We start from the raw sequence: 9,810 nt of genomic DNA on the forward strand, positions 1-9,810 counted from the left end.
TATAGTAGGGCTGTGTATAAAACTAAAGCTTCTCCATTCCTTTTAAATGTTTGTTCTTTAACAGAGATTCTCTGAGGGAAACTTATTGAAAGGATGAACAGTAATTTAATTTTTTATCATAAGCATTAGTGGAAAATAAAGGACAAAAGTACTTTCTGAAGAACTGCAGGGCTGAAGAAAGGGAAAAGATATTTATCATGGGAAAATACAGCATCCAGGCTGAATTTCTGGCAGTTCATATTCTTTTTCTGTTCAAAGAGTGGCAATAAGGAGATTAATATTTAGAGTCTAGAAACATTTCCTATTTATGTCGTAAGCAGCAAGCACTAAAGTAACTTACCATGAAAGTGTCCTTAAAAAAAATCTATAGTCAACAGATGAAAGCAAAGCTTTTGTGAGAAATCATTTTTAAATTTTGAAAAGAAATTTAGTGACTACTGGTTTTCCCAAAAAATATTCTGGAGGAATGTTAAAAGTAATAGCAGGTCGAATCATCAACTCATACATATCAGTATTTCTGATACAAAGAAGACCTGCATTTTTGGAAGACATCTAATGAAAACTGTTCCAGGAATTTGCCAAATGTTCACAGATTTGAAATATCATGCCACATCACTGCAATTTCATGGAGAAAATTTAAACGCTGCTATAAGATGTAGTAATTATTGAAATTAAGACACGTATAGAACACTTCAGTTCAGGTACTATTTATGATGTTCTTATTCACTCATGAACAACTTTTTCTCATATCAGTGGAACTCCTACATAACAAGGAATAGGTCTTTGTAAACTGCTAAATGGCAGGAAAAAAGATAAAGGCAGTGATTTTCTTCCCCCTTCCCTAAAGAAAATATCAGCTGATAAATTGAAGTCTAAAGTTACAGTATCAAAATATTAAGTATTTCATTTTCTCTGCAGATACCTCATACCTCAATTGACATCCTTTATAAAAGCCAACAGACAGTTACACTAGGTCAAAAGGATTTATTGAGGCACACACTCCAATTCCATTTCTGCATAACAAGTGCTATCCAGCTTTGAAATTTTTTGCATAAAAGGTAAATAAGCTTTTTCTTCAGGACAATCTCAGACCAAGGTTGAAGATGTTTTGAGTTTTTGCTGAGCTATGCAGAATATCCATCAATAATATTGTATACAGTAAATGGTGAATAAAATACTCCGGTTTCCGGAGTACTCCTTTAAAATCCCACCTGTAGTAGTGAATTACTAGTGACTGCTGTGTATCAGTTTATCCCAGTTGTAGGAGCCACACATCTCTTTCTTTCTCTCTCTCTCTTTTCCTCACACAACACACAGAGACGTAGATAAGAGAAAAATAATTTTCCTGTTACCAATTAAAATAATTGTTTTGCCTGGCACTATATCTCAAAAACATGACTATTCTCTAGCAATTTGCCAAAACTTGATAATGCTAAAATAATATCTTGCACACTTTATCCTGAGACTGGGAAGGGAACCAAATTCCAGAAGAAATCTTTCATGTAGAGGCCTTAACACAAGAATACTACCTCAGAACAAAAATATCTCCTAAGATGGGAATTCCTATGTGACCTGCTTCCAAAATCCAGGTTAATTTATATAGAAAATGCCATTTTCAAGCTGAATGTGCTGTTACAAAGTGTTAATCTTTTTAATTTTGTCCCTGGTATTATTCTAAGGACAATTATCTCATTGTTGAGAAGAAATGGTATAATGAAAATTGTATAATATTCAAAGGCAGAAAGCATCAATATTTAGTGCATGCCTTTTGTCACTCTTCTCACAGCAAAATCACAGATCAAATGTAGCAAGGGTGTAAGAAGTGACAATGGCCCTTCCAAACTTGCAGCATTCTGCACTTCAGTTTACCACGTCTGCATCAGCTGCAGGTTAAAAACAGCATGACTGAGTCAGTCATGGAAAATGCTTTGCTATCAAGGCCACCTAGTCCACAACACGGGGATGTCTCTCAGCCACATGCAAAGGGATGGGAGATTGATAGGGCAGACCTAGTTATGCATAACTAGAAGTGAATGAAGGCTTCAGAACACCAAAGCTTTCTACACAGCACATGTCAGTTATATTACTGACATTTTTTGTGCAGCCTCCTGATGTTTTGATGATCCTCATCTTGTAATTTAGACTATTAAAACCTTGGTTTGAAAGGCAGTGGGAAGGCAAGGATTCACTACTTCTCTTTCTCAGAAGAAAGGCTGTGCCCAAAATAGAGGGTTTGGTTTTAAACACATCTTTTTCTCATGCAATCTAATTTAATCACTGAGTCAAAGGTTAATACAGAAAGGTTTTGATCCTGAAACCACTGGTATGGTTGCCTATGTCCTCTCTGCATATGTGTTCTGTTTGTGTATATATACACATGTAGTCATGAGTTTATGGGTAGAACACAAAATAGTCAAAAGTACAGTGTATATTCTAAGGGTTATGTTTAATACCATGAAGCTAAGTGGAACAGCAGAAGTAGGAAATCTCGTGAAAAACTTACTTTCATGCCATAGAAGAACAAGTCTTCTGGAAAAAAGAAGCTCAAGAAAAGAAACAGTTTTACAGATTTTATTCTTTCTTTAGAAAAAATGTGAAATAAATTCGGGAAGTGAAAGTCCAGGTCACAGAAAGAACAGGTGAGGAGCAAAGAGACAGATGGAGTAGTTGCATGGAGAAATTTCAGGTAAGGCTATTTTGTGAAAGCACTTGAAAGCACTTTGGGAAATAACAATGGTCTCCAAGGATTCCTGATGGAGAAGTCTCATATTTGAAAATTTGCACTGAAGTTTCTCAAATACAAGCAGCATCTTGAAATGTCACCTTTTCTCATCTTGAATCTCTCCAGTGGATGTCCAGCTAAGAACCTGGGGACCTCACAGCAACTAAGCTGTTAAACTTTTTGCACCTGAAAGAGTAAACCTTGTCACCTTGAACAGGATTTTCTTCATGGGCATCCAGTATCCTGTGAATGGGAGTCAGGAGTTTTCTGTTATTGCTGCCCAACATGCGGAACCCAAGTGTTCAAATCCTGTAATGAAGACATGCAGCAGGGAAAGTAAGTACCCCAGAAGGGCAAGGAGCACTGGCAGGCATTGTTATTTTACAGGTCCAGAACTTGCATATTGTCTCGCCTCTAACACTGTGACTTTGGGTGAGCTGTCTAACTTGCCTGTCATTTCTTCTTTCTCTTCTCTAAATAAGGAATTATCACACTTTGGTGCTGAAGAGTTTTTAAGATGTGCAATCAATGCATACACACAGTTTTGAGGATATTACTTTTTGCAGTTACTAATATTGGTGTTTTGATATTCCAAGCTGTGGTTTTATTTTTCTCCTTTGGTACATGCCAGTGACCACTCTGTATATTAGGAGTCCTGAACAGTTCACAGAGTCAACATAAAGCAGGACTGTTTTGTAGATAACCCAACTTTGAAGGCAGTATGAAAAAGGGCTATAGAATTGTGAAAAGTGATGTGTGGAAGAGGTAGGTAATGAATGTTTACTGTAAAAAGAAGAAAAAGACATCATCCCATTAAATGGTGGACTATAACCCACTATTGCAATTAAGAAAATCAAAAGTAGAAAGGAATTTGAAGATTAATTGTATTTAAGCGAAGTAGGAATTATAAAGAAGAAATCATTTGCTTAGGCATAGCATAAACTGCTGACTGCCTCAAAATGAGATTATGCTGTCTGGAGAAAGCCTGCCTTACACTTATGTTCTTAAACTTTTTTTGTTCTGCCCCTTCCAGGTAGACATGTGATCCTGTGCAAGGTGACCCTTGGCTCTGATCTAGTTGAGCAATTCTTATATTCTCACACTGCAGGATTAGCTCCCACTGGGAATGAGAACCACAGCACTTTCTCTCTTTTCCCCTCACAGTGGAAGTAAGAAAAAAATAATGGGAAAAAGGTCACAGCTGCTTGTGACTGCAGTCCTCAAGCCAGCTCAGTAATGCTTCTGGGAAAGGAAGAATGGGATGTAAGATGGATGAGAGACTGGTGCAGAAGAGGAAGTCCATACAGACTCTGCATACATGAGGAGGAAGTAGCACACAACTGGACCCATCATCTCGGTAACCTATCATCTAATACTTCAAATTATGTTCTAGGCCTTTAATAACATCCTAATACCCTGTAGACAAAAATCAATGTTCCTTGAATCCATTTAGTCACATGGAAAAACAAGCCTGTAGTTCCTAGTGGATATAATAGTCTCAGAGCAGTTAGCTAAAAGTGAAGTTAGCTTTAGAGAACGAGAGTAAAAATGGTACCACTGCAGTGTGAATCCTGACTAAGGGTATTGCTAGAAATGTCCATGCTGCCTACAAGCAGTCTTTCAGCTCTGATCTCAAAGGCTATTTTCTCACATAATGAGAACAGCATGAGGAAGAAGAATCATAATGCAGGTTCTTGTTCTATTAATATTTTTTTTTGAGCACAGGCCTGATGTCTGCAGTGTTTCACAAGCACTAAAGGTACTAAACATTTTTAACAGAACTCAGAACTTTACTGCAGGAGAAAGATTTTCCCCATATGAAACCTATAATGAAGGGAAACCTTTGTAAGTTTAGGAACACCTGGATAAAAAATATCTGATTCTTTTTCTCACTTATTCTAAAACACCCTTTCTCTGACTTCCCCAAATGATATTTTGATTATGCTTTTTTTTTTTATCTTTTCACAGATCATGCTATGCTTTAACACAGGTAACAAAATTTTACGCATTGCTTTATACCTCTTATTTTCTCTGATTTGCATAAAAGGGGGGAGAGTAACATGGTTAAACTGTTCGGTAGGTCACTGTTAAGCAGTAAAGTGACTGAATTCAAATCCTGGAATAAGTTCCAGATGGCTGCTTCTTTTGAGCTCGGCGAAGCAGGGCTGAGGCGGCGGCGGGTGGCTCATCCCTTTGTGGGGAGGGATCAGCTGCGCTGATCAACAGCGCCACCTTCTGCCCGACGAGCAGCACGGCACCGAGGGGAGCCTAAACTCGTTCTGTTCGGGCAAAAAACATATGCTAAAATTTGTATTTTAAGTATTCTTCTTAGCTATTTCTTCTCATTAACTTCTCACGCTTTCGCTGGCAGCAAATTACATAGTGCAGAAATCTGATGTACCTAGATAAACTCCCAAAACTGCTTTTAAAAACGTTGTTACTATTATATATTTAAGCATCTCCAAAGTAAGGAAATAAGGTGCAAATAATGCCACCCTTATGTGCATATATATATATATATATATACACATATATATATATGTAGTTGAATATCTAACAAGGCTTTAAAAATATGCTGCAGACAGAGAAGGATGAAAATAAAGAAATTGTTTATTTCAAAATCTTCCTTAAATTGTGTAAAATCAATAGAGCACAAGAATGACATATGTGTGAGACTGGAGAATCATGACTAAATTTCAGTGCTAAGTGCTTCATTGCATTCTCTGGAGTAGTGAAGTTCAAAGAACATCATAGTCTGGTAATCACCAAGCAGAACCTTTCACTGGCAATCTTGTTTATACCTGCATATTGAAATTCAGTCATAAAACTGTTTCATATGCATTTCTCTGGCAGAGGCATTAGTGTGCATTGAATGACTTACATCTTTTGAAATCTGTCACATACTGCATTCAGCTCTCACCATAAATTCCCTAGAATAAAGCGGATAATGCTACTGTTTCTCGCCTCTGCCCTTACATTAACTGAAGCATTTCTTATACTCATTGGCACTTTCTGTTTTCTGGCTTTCAATAGAAACATTAATAGAAGTGGAGGTCTATTATTTTACCAGGACTTTATATTTTCAAATATCCAGGATGCTCTCACATTGTCTGCTTCCCACATAAAAGCTGACTTGGAAAAGAGAGACTTTTCTCCCCACAATCAATATCTGAACAAGTGCTATCCAGCAAAAACATCTATAGTCTAGACATTAAAGCAAACCTTTCAGCAGCACATCCTGACTTCTGCAATGTAGCATGGCCACGACAGTTTATTAAAGCATCTCTTTCAGTCTTTAAGATAATGCTTTGTATCATGAATCCCAGACCTTGGAGGCTCTCTTCCCTGCAAGAAATTCATAAGGCAAAGGATCAAGCAAGTGAGAGGTCTAGATTGAGATAGAAGACTGTGACTCAAAACTGCTAATTATTAACTAACAGGACCTGTAATCAGGCACTGCAATGAAGACCCCACAAACCCACCAAAATGAGGGACAAGCAATAGCCAGCCCCAGCAAGACATGAAAAACAGAAAGACAGCCTTACAACTTTTCTTAAAGATTTTTGTTTTTAGGGAAAAGCACAGTGTATGAAGTCCAGAAACAAAAGAAAATACCGTCTTCCCCATGTGAAGCCAAGTTCAGCCCTTCCCACCAGTGTGGCCTCCTCCTACAGGGTTCCAGAGGTTTTCTTTTCCAGCTGAATATGGCTCATTTAGCTATAATGTCTTCACACACACCAGTACCTGCCTCCTTCACCTAAGCTAGCAAAGGAGATGAAGGTCTTAACATCCAAATGTGCCACAACTTTCAGAGCCATAAGAAGGAGGTGAACGGGGAATGTCCTGGCTTTAAATTACTGCATAAGAGAGTGAAAGGACTTCCAATATGTTTTCAGATATTTTCTGATTGTTTGCAGGCTGTGTTCTGTTTTGCTACACATGCAAATTAAGACTATGGTTTTCAGTCATTCCCAGGATTTTTATACAACAATAGCAGAATATGGCCCCCCATTACTGTATTTAATGTCATTTCAGTGCATGGCAAAGACATGCAAGCAAACTATTTAGTATTTTCTTTGCAAGGACAGAGGAGCTAAAGATGGTGATTACAAATCACTCTGGGGCATGCCCATAAACTCCAAGTAATCCATTGAAGGGAGATAATGCTAACATATAATGGGAGCAAGGAGATCAGTATTCCCATTTCACTGTAATACTAGGAAACATCAATATGCATTGCTCTGCTAATACAATGTGCGTTGTTTAGCAAAGTCAGAACAAGGCAAAAAAGAACAAGATTAGAAAGCCACTAAAGCGTGTCCTGTGCACTGATTGGCTGGAAAACACTTTTGTGCTGTAGCCGAGCAGCTAAAATCCAGAGATTTGTTTCATTACTACCAAACCAGAATGTCAAAATCAGAATTTCTCTCTATTGCCTTGGAGCTAATTCCTACCATAAATCATGGCTTTGCTAGCATGTACAGTAATCTTTGCTTCCTGGAATTTCACAGGCTGTTTTTCCTAGTAATAATTGAAGTCCAGGATGTTGCTAAAGCCTGCTAAAAACCCCCTATCTCCTAAGAAAACTTTTCTCACCACTAGTCCTCTAATCTCCAAAACAAAATACTGCTGCACAAAATTCTTGGAGGCGACTTGCAGCAGGGTAAACATTGCCACCCTTGGGCTGACGTGAGCTTGCAGGGGCTTTGGCTGTGAAGCAGGTAACAGCTCTTTTGAGACTGCATCCACAATTTTGGCTTCTGTAGCCTAGCACAGCTGTGCAAAAGGCTTCTGTTCACGCTGAATTTCAACACTTTCAGAGGAGAAATCCAAAGGTTTTTTTTTTTTTCTCCTGTCCTGCAGGCCTTAAACAGATATTATGTCTGTTAATACCCTCTAATCCTGTTTTTAGTCTGCTAAGTGTCATATGCATTTTCTGTGTCCCCACATTGTTTTTCTGTTCATGTATATTTACTGGCACTTTCATTGCCCTTCTTATGTTACAATTTCCAGCCTCTTTGCTCTGAGTACCTGATGAATAATGTTCTATTCTTGTTTCACAGAGGAGGAAACTGTGTCATATAGCTCTATGAACCATGTGGGAAAATAAGTTTTTATTTGTTTAAGTTCAGCACTTAACAGGAGTCAAGTAGTGTGGAGTTAGGGGAAATTCACATCTTGAAATGTGGATTGGGTCTATAAAACCATTAAAATTTATTTTCCATTGGAGAATTGTGAGGTTAAGCCATTAACTTAGTGAATTTGCAGAGGTTTCCCAGAAGCTTACTCAAATCTAGTGTTTTTATCATGTTAAATCTATTCTACTTATTACCCTAACAGCATAAATGACCACTCATGCAATGGAGAGTGACAAGATTTTCCTAACAGTGCCTCTGAAAACTCAGGGTCACTTTGAAACTACGTAACCTAGAGAAACAACTGTATTAAAACAATGTGAGATTTGTGAAGCTGGTATTCTCTTAGGGACTGTTCCAGTTATTTGGGTTTATGAATAAACAGTCAGACAACACAAAACAACCTCTGAGTGGTAAACACAGGGAAGTTTGTCTTTTTGTGGCGTGTGTGGTTTTTTTGTTTTTGTTTGTTTTAACAAGGGCAATAATAATGAACATAACAGGCCCTCTAAAGGACAGTGATGATGAATACAGAAATTCTAGATTTCCTATCATCATTTTAATTATTTAAGAAAATAACAAGTCTTTAACATATTTATTTACTTTTTTTTAGCTTCTTTGGGGGATACCTGGGCACTATACTCACTTCCCATGAAAATTCAAAACCAGCCTACTTGTTGTTCTGTATTCCACCATCCGAAGAATGTTGTGTATCAGCAGGGCCCCTCTCAGCTGGCCTCCAAAGCAGTAACAACAAAATATAGGAAAACTTCTGCACATAATTAGGCCTTTCTAGCTGTATTTAGGAGGTACAAGACTGTTGTAAATTGAAGAGGTTATACAGTTCTTCACATTCAAGTGCTTCATACTGGAGGTCTGAGAGATACAAAAGGAGTCTACATGCTAAGTCAATGCATTTCTGAGCTGAAATACTTACTTGTAGCACAGACCTTTTTGTTGTAGAACAAGGGAATGTGAGAAAAGTTTAAAAAATACTTCATCTCATTTATGTCTTAGAAATCTTACCTTAAATCAAGGTCCTGAGAAATGAAAATATTTGCTCCAGAGTCTTGTGAGGACAATAGGAGGTTTTTTCCCCCATCTACAGCACTTTTCTTGAGGACTTGAAACCGTAACCAGCCCAAGTGCAAATTTCTGTGAAAACAGGGCTGTAGGTCAATTGTTTGTCTGAAGATCAATTGATAAAAGGGTGGCAGGAAAAAAATAATATGCTTTCAAAAATGTACATTTTTAAGCCTACTTGTCAAAGTCAATTCTTAACCTTTGAAAGACCCAATACGTAACTTTACATTGCAATATCTTCAGTAAGGGGAGTTCAGACAGCAGAATGCTCATCTGAAATTGTCTCAAAGTGCATGCATCTAAAACCACTCAGGTTGCTAGGGTATTTCAATTACATTTATTTTGAAGTAATTATTTCTTTTCTATAGTAATGCAGAGTGCATAATTGTACTCTTGCATCCAACTGTGGCTTAATTGCAGCAATATGTGCTTGATGGAGTAAAAGGTATTTGCTCTGTTGTACCTCCCTCAGCATTTTTCTCAGCAAGGTAGAATTAATGGGGGAATGGGTGACCTCTAAATGTGCCTGAACTCCACTGCATTCCGAAAGGATCATTGTCCAGAAGGCTGTTTAAGATAATTTCCTTAAAAGGCCATTGGCAAGTGCCTAAAACTTTTATTGATCCTGTTCCAGCAGGAAATATCTTAACTTCCCAGTCTGAGCAACTAAAGATTTGAGAACTTCTTAGCTGCACATGTGGTCCAAACTGCTTAGAAGTGAGAAAAGCAGAGAAAATATTTCCTGCTTAATATAGGGAAAACAAAATCTCGATGATGGCAGATATCAGCAAAATGCTTGGCAGAATGAAAACCTGCCTTTAAATGGATAGTGGTTGAGATCACTTAGCCAGTGCCAGTCAGGAACATCAT

General features: G+C 37.8%; 1 long non-coding RNA gene across 1 annotated transcript; it reads right to left on the bottom strand.

Moving 5' to 3' along the window:
- Positions 1 to 2,238: 2,238 nt before the first annotated feature.
- Positions 2,239 to 9,008, bottom strand: LOC108444970. The gene is made up of 3 exons (XR_001859694.1): positions 8,884 to 9,008; positions 5,945 to 6,067; positions 2,239 to 3,031 (listed from the first exon to the last, which is right to left on the bottom strand). It is a non-coding gene; the product is annotated as an uncharacterized LOC108444970 (long non-coding RNA).
- Between the last annotated feature and the right edge of the window lie 802 nt (positions 9,009 to 9,810).

Source organism: Corvus brachyrhynchos, unplaced genomic scaffold (genome assembly GCF_000691975.1).
Source record: "Corvus brachyrhynchos isolate BGI_N302 unplaced genomic scaffold, ASM69197v1 scaffold60, whole genome shotgun sequence".
NCBI classification, from domain to species: Eukaryota; Metazoa; Chordata; class Aves; order Passeriformes; family Corvidae; genus Corvus; species Corvus brachyrhynchos.